A 13,919-nucleotide genomic window follows, 5' to 3' on the forward strand; every position below is an offset into this window, starting at 1 on the left:
TTCCTTCCTTCCTTCCTTCCTTCCTTCCTTCCTTCCTTCCTTCCTTCTTGACTGGCCATGCACTTTTATTATTCCTATTTGAGAAGAGACGGTACTATCAACTAGTCTTTCTTACTCTGGGTCAACATTATTGTTTTGTTTTCATCTTTACTTCCTTCTTTTAAACTTGCAGACACTATTTCTTCCAAAAAGGAGAGAGAGAAATGGAATATATAAGGAGATGTTCAATCAACCGGTCTCTATCGGGGCTTGGCATGTATTTGTAGTTCTTGATACTAAAAAAGAAACTAAAAATGAAGTGAAAGACAAGTTTAAATAAGATATATTTAAAACAGATGTTCGTGCTTAAATTTAAAAATTCCAAGTGCAACCCTTTGACCTAGCAAGTCTACTTCTGGAAATCTATCCTATGAAAATAATTAAACACATGCAAAAAGATTTAGTTCTAACATGTTCAGCTCAGCCTTGTTTATAATGGAGGTGAATTAGAAACAACTTGAATTTTGAGCCATGGGGACTTAACATATAAATACAAGGGGATTCCTTAGTTAAAAATGATGTATTTACTGACATATAAAGATAGTTACACTTTATTAATTGGAAAAATGTAAGCTATAAAGTATGTACAGTTTCATCCCATTTTTGTAGAAGAGAAATATGCAAAAATGACTAGGAGGATAAACAAAGATTATATGTAATGAAATTAATTTTTATCCGTGTTTTAAACTTTTCTACAATAAATTTCTATAAAGTTATTTTATATGACCTTTTTCTTGAGAAGTAATTGGTTATAAATAAATATGGAAATATTTGAGGTCTTATGAATAGGGAAGGGTTTATTTTACTTTCTTGCCTTGATACCGTTCTTTCCTAGATGCAGTGGATTCCAAATCAGTAGCTATGTTAGTTGGAGTCTTGTGAGAAGAGAGCAGGTGGCTTGGGTTTTATTTCTAGTTTACTTATTAATTCTCCTTATAACCTTGGGACATTTCTTTTTCAACTTTTTGTCCAATGACTCTCTCTGCAAAATGTGGAGGACTTCCTCATTACTACCCCAGCAGAGATATTGGAAATATTATTGGGCTCTACTCCTGGACTAGAACATAGATACACATAATAAATACTAAATTAAGAGTAACCAATTTAGGGACGCCTGGGTGGCTCAGTCGGTTAAGCGGCTGCCTTCGGCTCAGGTCATGATCCCAGGGTCCTGGGATCGAGTCTCACATTGGGCTCCATGCTCAGCGGGGAGCCTGCTTCTCCCTCTGCCTGCCGATCTCCCTGCTTGTGCTCTGTCTCTCTCTCTGACAAATAAATAAATAAAATCTTAAAAAAAAAAAGGAGTAACCAATTTCTTGTAAATTTCATAAGAATTCACCTGGCCACCCAGAGTAACTTGTCATTCTTACCCTAACTATTCTGAACATGCACTAAATTGCCAAGTTAATTCTGAGCCATTACTTATTAATGAATTCAACAAATATCTGAAAATTGACAGTCTGGATTCAAATCCTGGCTCTTCCCTTTAACTCTGTGAGGTTGGGGAAGCAAGTTAATTTCTCTGGGCCTCAGCTTCCTCATGTATAAAAGGGATAGTATAATACATTGTTGTTGTAGGGATTAAAGGAGATACAAAATGTATAATGCCAGGTACATAGTAAGCTCTCAATAAATAGTAACTATTAAGTGCCTAATATGTGCCAAATACTGCGATTCACATTCATTCATTCTACAAACATTTATTATTTAGTATGGGCCAGAGTTCTAGGTGCTTGGGTCACATCAGTGAACAAAAGAGACAAAACAGACTCTCCTGTTACTGTGGAGTTAACATTCTAGCAAATGCAAAGATTAAATACAATGTAGTCCAACCCGTGGTTATTGATAATAAGAATTTCTATTATTACTATTAATATGTCATGTGCCAGCCACTGTGTAAGTGGTTTTTATATATAACCTTATTTTCTCATTAACCATGTGAGGTAGGAATTATTGTTGTTATTTGCTGGTTTGGAAACTGAGCATCAGAGATGTAATAAATTAAGTCAGCAAATAAGTAGAGGAGTTGGTATTCAAACCCACTTAACCACCACACCTTCCTGCCTTCACTTGGTGAGTCATTCATTTTTTGCTTATGGTTCCTTCTTCATATTCTTGCCAACACTTTTTGCTCTGCAGTAGGAGCTGCAAGGAAACGACATTTGAGTTTCCCTTATTTTGTATTAAAATACTTAATTATCTCTGCAGGAAATGCTGGGAAGGAATAAATGACTCCTCTCCATGTGTAGAAAAGGGGTCACAATTAGCGGGAGAGAGAAGTCAAGATGCAGCCTTGAGAGAGGCACATGGAGGGTGTCTGGGGGAGATTCCCAGGGGGATTCCCTTGATGCTGATCATCCTCCCAGGAGGCAAACAAAGAGTTGATGCTTCCGATTTGTATCTCTTGGTGTTGCATCATCTACATTTCCTGGCTCCTCCAGCTCTGAATATCTCTCCTCCTCTGCAGTTGCCCAACTATCTGGAATGTTCATGTCCTCAAAGCCATGTTAGATAACTATCGCTAGAATTTCAAAAATTATTATGATGAAATATTTCAAGGATTTAGAGAAGTGTAAAGAACATCATGTACTCACAACTGTTTGGTCAAATCTTCACATTTTGCCTTTTTGTTCCAGTTGCTTTTTTTTAAATAAAAAATATGAATGTAGCTAAAAACCCCCTGTGTACCTCTCCCCAGTTTCTCTTTCCTCCCTCCCTCCCTTCCAAGAGGCCACCACTGTTCCAAATTATCATTATGGTGCATGCTTTTGTCCCGTCACTTGCTACATATAAATGCGTGGATAAATACACTTACACATGACGCTCTGAGGCACATTCTTATAGCTGTGTCCTTGTCCACATGGGTGGGAGTTTCTCTAGCATGTTTGTCTAGAGCTGCAATGCTGGGTCATTGTGAATGCACACTGATTTGGCCAAATTTCTCTCCATACTGATTGTACCAGTTGATGGTGTATGTGACAGTTTTTGCTTCTGCGCTTAGTTGTGCTTACTCTTGTCTGATTTTTAAATTTTTTTTTTTTTTTTGCGGATCTGATGCATGTGAAATGATCTCTCATTAATGGTTTGTATTTACCTTATAATGATGCTGAACATTTTTTCATGTGGTTATTGGCCATTTGTGTCTCCTCTTTGTTGAATTATTTGTTCATACTCTTGGTTTTTTTGTCTGTCATGTTATTCTCTTTCTTGTTGGTGGAAGTAGTTCACTGTATATTCTGGTTACTGATCTTTTTTTTTTTTTTTAATTTTATTATGTTATGTTAGTCACCGTACATCATTAGTTTTTGATGTGGTGATCCACGATCCATTGTTTTCGTATAACACCCAGTGCTCCATGCAGTACGTGCCCTCCTTAATACCCATCACCAGGCTAACCAATCCCCCTCCCCGCCTCCTCTCTAAAACCCTGTTTGTTTCTCAGAGTGGTTACTGATCTTTTACCTGTCATGCATTGTTCAGGGATCTCCACGTCTCTTGCTTGTCTTTTGCTTTGTTTATGGGGTATTTCAGTATACAGACAAGTTTAATTTGAAGGTAGTCAATGATTTCACAATCTTTATTGTGTTTTCAAGTATTATTTAAAAATGTTTTCTCTCCCACTCCAAAATCATATGTGTATTTTTTTCTAAAATTGTTTTCAAGTTTTGATGTTCACATTAATCATGTAATCCATCTAGAATTTATTCTGCGGTTGGTATCAGTTAGGGATCCATTTTTCTTTTTCTTCCATACAGACTCATCAATTGGTCCAGCACCTTTATTGTATAGTCTGTTCTTTCTCCACTGATCTGTTATATCTGTCTGAAACCAAGTTTCCATACAGTTGGGTTCGTTTGGGGGCTTCTTTGGTTGATTGATCTAGATGTCTATTCCTGGGCCAGTATAACACTGCCTACATACTGTAACATTTTTTACATCTTGATATCTCATAGGGAGAGGGGGACTAGGTTGTTTTCACTTTGTTCAAAATTATTTTTTGTTATTCTTAGTTTTTTATATTAGATTTTAGAATCAGCTAATTTAGTGTCAGAGAGGTACATGTGTTACAATCAGTGAACCTATACGAATGCTTCATAATCATCCAAAGTTTATAGTTTACATCAGAGGTGTAAATGTATTTGATAAATGTATAATGACATATATCCACCATCATAGTAGCATCTAGAATAATTTTGCTGCCCCCAAATCCTCAGTGTCCCACCTATTTATCCCCCTCACTTCTACCTCTCCCTTTGCCCATTTTAAGACTGCGTTGTTTGTTTTTGTGCTGTTGAATTTTAGGAGTTCTTTATTCTGAATATTAAACTTGTATTGGATGTATGATTTGCAAATATTCTCTCCTATTCTGTGGGTTGTCTTTTCACTCTCTTGATAGTGTCTTTTGATGCACAGAAGTTTTAAATTTTTGTGAAGTCCAGTTTATCTATTTTTTTCTTGTGTTGTCTATGTTCTTGATATCATATTTAAGAAACCACTGCCAAACCCAAGGTCATACAAATATGCCCCTATGTTTTCTTCTAAGAGTTTTATAGTATTAGCTCTTAAATTTAGGTCTCTCATTCACTTTGACTTAATTTTTATAAATGGTATAAAGTAAGGGTCAACTTCATTCTTTTGCATGTGGATATCTGGTTTTCCCAGCATCATTTTTTGAAGAGATTGTTCTTTCATTTTTGAGAGGTCTTGGCACCCTTATCAACATCAACTGACCATACATCTGGGGGTTTATTGCTAGGCTCTAAATTTTATTCCATTGGTCTATATGTCTATTCTTATTCCAGCACTACAGTTTTGATTACTGTGGTTTTATAATAAGTTTTGAAATCAAGTGGCATGAATCTTTTAACTTTGTTCTTCTTTTTCAAGGTTATTTTGGCTATTCTGGGTCCCTTGAAATTCTATACGAGTTTTTAGGATGGGTTTTTCCATTTCAAATAAAAGATCCTTGGGATTTTGATAGAGACTACATTGAATTTATGTGTTGCTTTGGGTAGTAGTATCGTCTTAACAACATTAAATCTTCTAATCCATGAAAATGGGCTGTTTTTCTATTTATGTAGATCTTTACTTTTTTTCTAGAGTGTTTCACATTTTCTTTTCACAGATTACTTATGTTGGTTGTTTGCTGATACTTGCTAGGAAGATAGTAGCAAATCTCTATAATACAACAGAAGAGGTTTTTCCTGAGATGTAAAGTCTGATAAATGTTACCTAACATGGGAGAAAGCAACATAGTATTACTTTTAGCACCAGAATTGGTTTCCCTAGTGATGATCTTTTAGGAATAAGGAAAAAGAAATAAAAACTTCTCTGGTTTACAGATTCTCGGGAGATTTTGTTGACCTCATTATCCTCAGTAGGTCACAAGAGATTAGTTTCTTCTATGTTGAATTTGATTAAAACAAAAAAAAAATTTTTTTCAGGAAGATTTTTCTTGTTGAATCCATGTTCAATACTGCAAAATCTTCTCTAATTCCATCTTCTTTTTTTTTTAATTTTTAAAGATTTTTATTTATTTATTTGACAGAGAGAGACACAGCGAGAGAGGGAACACAAGCAGGGGGAGTGGGAGAGGGAGAAGCAGGCTCCCCACAGAGCAGGGAGCCCGACGCAGGGCTCGATCCCAGGACCCTGGGATCATGACCTGAGCCGGAGGCAGATGCTTGATGACCGAGCCACCCAGGCGCCCCTCTAATTCCATCTTCTATCATCATATTCCCATTGCAATCTCTATCATATAATAATATAGGATGAAATACTCCAGGTGTTTGATCCAAAGCCCTATCTTCTGTCTCATCCTTCAAACATTTAAACTTACTGGCACATGCCACACCCTCCACCCCCACCCTATCATTAAGTCCACAATATGCTGTGAAAATGACTTAAATTACTCAAATTTTACTAAAACCTTCAGGAATTAGTTTTCTCAAACTTTTCTGTCTCCTTAAATACAGAGTCTAGCTATACCCAGTCCCAAGAAACAGTTCACATAACTATTCTGCATCAAAGCAGTGCTTAACAGGGAAAACCAAGAGTTACTATTTAGTCAGACCTTTCAGGCTTAGAGGAAAAAATGGCAGTTCTTTGTGAGCCATAGCAAGACGGGAGGAGGGGAGCAGATTTAGTCTCTGGCATCTGCATTCCCTTGCATTTGCTTATTGACCTCTGTAAGTTCAGCACGAGTCTTCTAATGTCAGAAGCAAATATGAAATATTCCCTTAATATTCTGGGCAATTTGAAATCTGTCACCTGTTTTAATTTTTACAATAAGTCTACAAGACAAATATTATTATGCCAATTTTATAAGAAAATCAGCCTCAGAGGGATTGAATAACTGGCAGTGGTCAAGCAGAGAGTAAGTGACAGGGCTGGGTCAGACCAGAGCAATTTCATTCCAACACCCATGCTCTTGTCATTTTCCTAGTCTTCATTAATCTTAAACTTTGGGACTAAAAATCATTTATTCCTCAAGAGGTATTTGGCAAACAAGACTCCAGGCATCGTATTTCTCTTTCTACTATTTATAGAATGATTTAACCTGGTTATAATGTCCTGAACCAGGACAGTGGAAGAACAAGGGGAAGGGACTAAAGGGAGGGTTGCTATTGACGTAGAAACAATAGGAGTTAGTTGGTGATTGAGTGGGTGGGAAGGAGCAGGTGGTGTCAGATGAGTCAGAATACAGGGTCATTGAGAACCATTCTGCCTTTTTATATTATCTATTCATTTCAGAGAAGCACCTGCCATTAAAAATGCTTTTCTCTGAGGCATTCTAGACCCTTGTTATTTATAATTTACCATCTGTGAGGAGTCAGAAGTCCATGACACATAGCAGTTTGGATTGAGCTAAGGTGGAATGATCTTGAATTGTGTGTGCTATGAGGCTGGTATATGGGAGGGAGGATCTTAGCTTCTGAGAGCGCCCAGGCAAAGGCCCAACCTCTTTATCCCACTGCAGCTTTGCTGCATAAAAAATAAAAAAGGACTCCCATAAAGGTTGAAATGTCATTTATGTTTTTGAGTTTTAGAATACACTTTTGTACTGGAGTGTAATAGCCCTCTGTTTTTGTTTGTTTGTTTGTTTGTTTATTTTGGTCTGTCTAGCACCTTCTGAGTATTGAGATCAGGTGTTCTTCACTTCAACCACATGATTCTAGAAGGAACTGCCATGCTTTTATCTCTCATTGGTCCAGGGTGGACACCTGACCGTTGCTGGTCAGTCAAAGACTCTTCTCATATTTGAACTTAAAACCAGAAAAACATTTGAGCAACTCCTTGCCAGTGGTGATACTTGCCAACCTTTCAGTGGCTGTATTTCCAACTATGTGGAGCAGGCAATGAACATGGCTTGTGTGGAGAAGGATAAATGGGAGATGGACAGAGTCTTGCTGGTGTATGTGTCCCTGGGTCCTGTTCTTGTGGTCGCCTACTGCACCCCTGTCTTTTAAGATTTTGTTGTCTAGCCATTCCTTGAATTCTGTCCTCCAAGACACTATCTTTTCTGTCATTTGAGTGCCTATCATTTATAATCAAAAGACTAATAAAGGGGGAAGTTTTATGTGATAGCATAGTTCTCACTTTTGGGATTCAGGGAGGGTTTAGGATAGATCCCTTGCAAACATCAAGGTCCACTCTATTTTTTTTTTTTCAAGTATTGAGGGGCTCGATGTTCCGTGTAATTTTACTGACTTTCTTTTAAATAGAACTGTTTTTTAAATGGAACGAAACTTTGTTAGCCTCAACTATGCCCAAACTTACTCAAGTAATTTGAAGATTAGCTTATGTTTCCCATGATTAATAAGGAGCGGATAGAAAAACTGGCCAACTTTCAAAATGTATTTGTTAAGGTTCTGAGATGAATAGGACCATCATCATCATTTGAGTTCGAAGAGCGAGATACTGAGTTTCAAACCCAGTGAGAGTAAGACAGAGGGGGCACCATCTGTGGCCTGGAGACCTAGGACTGATGCAGCCATCTCTTAAATGATTGCCCTTTCCTGCCCTGGAACCATGGACAGTTCCACTCTGCCCAGGCTGGCTAGGCAGGTCACACTGACATTCAGTCAGGTAACATGTTCAGCATTATAGGAAAATTTTTTTTTTAAATATAGTAGTCTTGTTTTTACTGTTTCCAACTGTAAAATTCTTTTTTTTGAAATTGTATTTTATTTTATTATTTATTTTTTTAGGTAAGGTTCTATGCCCAACATGGGGCTTGAACTCGCGACCCCAAGGTTAAGAGTCACATGCTCTACTGACTGAGTCAGCCCGGTGCCCCTACAGCTGTGAAATTCTTATGCTGCCCATTTGAGCTGCCTTTCTTTATCTTTCAAAGTTTCTGAACTATGTAAGAATGGTGGTTTGGTTTTTAATATATACATCTTTCACATTGTGTGCAGTATTTTTTGTTTTCTAAGAGTAATCTATGCTCATTTAAAAATAAAACTGGAGGGGCACCTGGGCGGCTCAGTCGGTTAAGCATCTGCCTTTGGCTCAGGTCATGATCCCAGGGTCCCAGGATTGAGCCCTGCATCAGGCTTCCTGCTCAGTGGGAAGCCTGCTTCTCCCTCTGTCCCTCCCCCTTCTTGTGCTCTCTCTCTCAAATAAATAAATAAAATCCTAAGAATTTTAAAATAAAAATTAAATTGGAAAGCACATCAAAGCCTAAAGACCAGAAAAAAAAATTACCCGTGATTACATGACTTGAAGCCAGCAGCATTCCCATTTGGGCAGATTTCTCTGGTATCTTTGGGGAGTAGTTTCTAAGCTTGACTTGGCAGCCAGCCAGGCATCTGTCCCAGACTCTGACCTCCTGCACTTTACTCTTCCCTTAATAGAAATTTACTTCATCGACCCTGCCCTCCCGCTTCTACCCTCCCATAGCAAAAATTAAAGCCAGCTGCTTGAGGATTCTGGTAACTGATGAGGATGGCTGGGCATGAGCCTCCTGGCAACAAGGCAGGCAGGGAGGGGTGGGATCCAGGCTCTGGGGAAGGAGAGGCACCAGGCGGGGAAGGATTTCAGCTGGGCAGGGGCTCAGAGGCCTCAGACATGATGGCACCAGTAGAAAAAATCCTGTGCTGCCATGCAGAAACTATGTGCTCTCGGTCCCTTTCATTTTCCCTGCTGTTCACAGAGCTGGCCAACGCTAAGTCCATGCCCAACACAGGACGAGGACGGGTCCCGTGAAAACCAGCCTCATCCTCATTCTGCTGGGCCTCCTGGGAGGGTATTTTTACATTATTCTCTTCTTAGTTGTTTTGAATAGAAAGACCCTCACATGGTTCAAAATAGATCTATGCCCTTTTAGGCAACAAAAGTCTCCTTCCTTTCCTTCCCTATCACCCTCTTTTCACCCTCCCTCAACTCACTGCTGGTCTCAGCTTTTCGTTTCTGTGTGTATTCACCTAGAGTTTAGTTATGAATATTAAAGCAAATACAAATATATTCTGCATTCTTATTTTTCCCTCATAAACAAAAGGATGCATCGTATACATATTTTCTGCAACCTGCTGAGCCTTTTTTGTTTGTGGTTCTTTTTTTAAAAAATTTTTTATTGTTATGTTAATCCCCATACATTACATCACTGGTTTTAGATGTAGTGTTCCATGATTCATTGTTTGTGCATAACACCCAGTGCTCCATGCAGAACGTGCCCTCTTTAATACCCATCACCAGGCTAACCCATCCCCCCACCCTCCTCCCCTCTAGAACCCTTAGTTTGTTTTTCAGAGTCCATCGTCTCTCATGGTTTGTCTACCCCTCTGATTTCCCCCCTTCATTCTTCCCCTCCTGCTACCTTCTTCTTTTTTTTTTTATTAACATATATTGCATTATTTGTTTCAGAGGTACAGATCTGAGATTCAACAGTCTTGCACAATTCACAGAGCTTACCAGAGCACATACCCTCCCCAGTGTCTATCAACCAGCCACCCCATCCCTCCCACCCCACCCCCCACTCCAGCAACCCTCAGTTTGTTTCCTGAGATTAAGAATTCCTCATATCAGTGAGGTCATATGATACATGTCTTTCTCTGATTGACTTATTTCACTCAGCATAATACCCTCCAGTTCCATCCATGTCGTAGCAAATGGCAAGATTTCATTCCTTTTGATGGCTGCATAATATTCCATTGTGTATATATACCACATCTTCTTTATCCATTCATCTGTCGATGGACATCAAGGCTCTTTCCACAGTTTGGCTATTGTGGACATTGCTGCTATAAACATTGGGGTGCATGTACCCCTTTGGATCTCTACTTTTGTATCTTTGGGGTAAATACCCAGTAGTGCAATTGCTGGGTGGTAGGGTAGCTATATTTTCAACTTTTTGAGGAACCTCCACACTGTTTTCCAGAGTGGCTGCACCAGCTTGCATTCCACCAACAGTGTAGGAGGGTTCCCCTTTCTCTGCATCCCCACCAACATCTGTCATTTCCTGACTTGTTAATTTTAGCCATTCTGACTGGTGTGAGGTGGTATCTCATTGAGGTTTTGATTTGTATTTCCCTGATGCCGAGCGATGTTGAGCACTTTTTCATGTGTCTGTTGGCCATTTGGATGTCTTCTTTGGAAAACTGTCTGTTCATGTCTTCTGCCCATTTCTTGATTGGATTCTTTGTCCTTTGGGTGTTGAGTTTGATAAATTCTTCATAGATTTTGGATACTAGCCCTTTATCTGATATGTCATTTGCAAATATCTTCTCCCATTCTGTTGGTTGTCTTTTGGTTTTGTTGACTGTTTCTTTGGCTGTGCAAAAGCTTTTTATCTTGATGAAGTCCCAATAGTTCATTTTTGCCCTTGCTTCCCTTGCCTTTGGCGATGTTTCTAGGAAGAAGTTGCTGTGGCTGAGGTCAAAGAGGTTGCTGCCTGTGTTCTCCTTTAGGATTTGGATGGACTCCTGTCTCACATTTAGGTCTTTCAACCATTTGGAGTCTATTTTTGTGTGTGGTGTAAGGAAATGGTCTGGTTTCATTCTTCGGCATGTGGCTATCCAGTTTTCCCAACACCATTTGTTGAAGAGACTGTCTTTTTTCCATTGGACATTCTTTCCTGCTTTGTCAAAGATGAGTTGACCATAGAGTTGAGGGTCCATTTCTGGGCTCTCTATTCTGTTCCATTGATCTATGTGTCTGTTTTTGTGCCAGTACCATACTGTCTTGATGATGACAGCTTTGTAATAGAGCTGGAAGTCCGGAATTGTGATGCCGCCAGCTTTGCTTTTCTTTTTCAACATTCCTCTGGCTATTTGGGGTCTTTTCTGGTTCCATACAAATTTTAGGATTATTTGTTCCATTTCTTTGAAAAAAGTGGATGGTATTTTGATGGGGATTGCATTGAAAGTGTAGATTGCTCTAGGTAGCATTGACATCTTCACAGTATTTGTTCTTCCCATCCATGAGCATGGAACGTTTTTCCATTTCTTTGTGTCTTCCTCAATATCTTTCATGAGTATTTTATAGTTTTCTGAGTACAGATCCTTTGCCTCCTTGGTTAGATTTATTCCTAGGTATCTTATGGTTTTGAGAGCAATTGTAAATGGGATCGACTCCTTAATTTCTCTTTCTTCTGTCTTGTTGTTGGTGTATGGGAATGCCACTGATTTCTGTGCATTGATTTTATATCCTGCCACTTTACTGAATTCCTGTATGAGTTCTAGCAGTTTTGGGGTGGAGTCTTTTGGGTTTTCCACATAAAGTATCATATCATCTGCAAAGAGTGAGAGTTTGACTTTTTCTTTGCCAACTTGGATGCCTTTGATTTCTTTTTGTTGCCTGATTGCTGTGGCTAGGACTTCTAATACTATGTTGAATAGCAGTGGTGATAGTGGACATCCCTGCCGCGTTCCTGACCTTAGGGGGAAAGCTCTCAGTTTTTCCCCATTGAGAATGATATTTGCTGTAGGTTTTTCATAGATGGCTCTTATGATATTGAGGTATGTACCCTCTATGCCTATACTCTGAAGAGTTTTGATCAGGAAAGGATGCTGTACTTTGTCAAATGCTTTTTCTTCATCTATTGAGAGGATCATATGATTCCTGTTCTTTCTTTTGTTAATGTATTGTATCACGTTGATTGATTTGCGGATGTTGAACCAACCTTGCAGCCCAGGGATAAATCCCACTTGGTCGTGGTGAATAATCCTTTTAATGTACTGTTGGATCCTATTGGCTAGTATTTTGGTGAGAATTTTTGCATCCATGTTCATCAGGGATATTGGTCTGTAGTTCTCCTTTTTGATGGGGTCTTTGTCTGGTTTTGGGATCAAGGTAATGGTGGCCTCCTAAAATGAGTTTGGAAGTTTTCCTTCCATTTCTATTTTTTGGAACAGTTTCAGAAGAACAGGTATTAATTCTTCTTGAAATGTTTGGTAGAATACCCCTGGGAAGCCATCTGGCCCTGGGCTTTTGTTTGTTGGGAGATTTTTGATGACTGCTTCAGTTTCCTTAGTGGTTATAGGTCTGTTCAGGTTTTCTGTTTCTTCCTGGTTCAGTTTTGGTAGTTGATACACCTCTAGGAATGCATCCATTTCTTCCAGTTTATCTAATTTGCTGGCATAGAGTTGCTCATAATATGTTCGTATAATTGTTTGTATTTCTTTGGTGTTGGTTGTGATCTCTCCTCTTTCATTCATGATTTTGTTGATTTGGGTCATTTCTCTTTTCTTTTTGATAAGTCTGGCCAGGGGTTTATCAATCTTGTTAATTCTTTCAAAGAACCAGCTCCTAGTTTCGTTGATCTGTTCTACTGTTCTTTTGGTTTCTATTTCATTGATTTCTGTTCTGATCTTTATTATTTGTCTTCTCCTGCTGGGTTTAGGCTTTATTTGCTGTTCTTTCTCCAGCTCCTTTAGGTGTAGGGTTAGGTTGTGTATTTGAGACCTTTCTTGTTTCTTGAGAAAGGCTTGTATTGCTATATACTTTCCTCTTAGGACTGCCTTTGCTGTATCCCAAAGATTTTGAACAGTTGTGTTTTCATTTTCATTTGTTTCCATGAATTTTTTAAATTCTTCTTTAATTTCCTGGTTGACCCATTCATTCTTTAGTAGGATGCTCTTTAGCCTCCATGTATTTGAGTTCTTTCCGACTTTCCTCTTGTGATTGAGTTCTAGTTTCAAAGCATTGCGGTCTGAAAATAGGCAGGGAATGATCCCAATCTTTTGGTACCGGTTGAGACCTGATTTGTGACCTAGGATGTGATCTATTCTGGAGAATGTTTCATGGGCACTAGAGAAGAATGTGTATTCCATTGCTTTTGGATGGAATGTTCTGAATATATCTGTGAAGTCCATTTGGTCCAGTGTGTCATTTAAAGCCTTTATTTCCTTGTTGATCTTTTGCTTAGACGATCTGTCCATTTCAGTGAGGGTGTTGTTAACGTCCCCCACTATTATTGTATTGTTGTCGATGTGTTTCTTTGCTTTTGTTATTAATTGCCTTATATAATTGGCTGCTCCCATGTTAGGGGCATAGATATTTACAATTGTTAGATCTTCTTGTTGGATAGACCCTTTAAGTAGGATATAGTGTCCTTCCTCATCTCTTATTACAGTCTTTGGTTTAAAATCTAATTTGTCTGATATAAGGCTTGCCACACCAGCTTTCTTTTGGTGTCCATTAGCATGGTAAATGGTTTTCCATCCCCTCACTTTCAATCTGGGGGTGTCTTTGGGTCTAAGATGAGTCTCTTGCAGACAGCATATCGATGGGTCTTGTTTTAAATCCAATCTGATAGCCTGTGTCTTTTGATTGGGGCATTTAGCCCATTTACATTCAGGATAACTATTGAAAGATATGAATTTAGTGCCATTGTATTGCCTGTAAGGTGACTGTTACTGTATATTGTCTGTGTTCCT

The 13,919-nt window shown here is 38.7% G+C and overlaps 1 protein-coding gene across 4 annotated transcripts in view; it reads left to right on the forward strand.

Moving 5' to 3' along the window:
- The window catches only part of EXTL3 (exostosin like glycosyltransferase 3), a 155,622-nt gene that overhangs the window by 14,643 nt on the left and 127,060 nt on the right, over window positions 1-13,919 (forward strand). The window lies entirely within an intron of this gene.

This window comes from Mirounga leonina, unplaced genomic scaffold, assembly GCF_011800145.1.
Source record: "Mirounga leonina isolate KUSES-001 unplaced genomic scaffold, KU_Mleo_1.0 Mir_176, whole genome shotgun sequence".
Lineage (NCBI taxonomy): Eukaryota > Metazoa > Chordata > Mammalia > Carnivora > Phocidae > Mirounga > Mirounga leonina.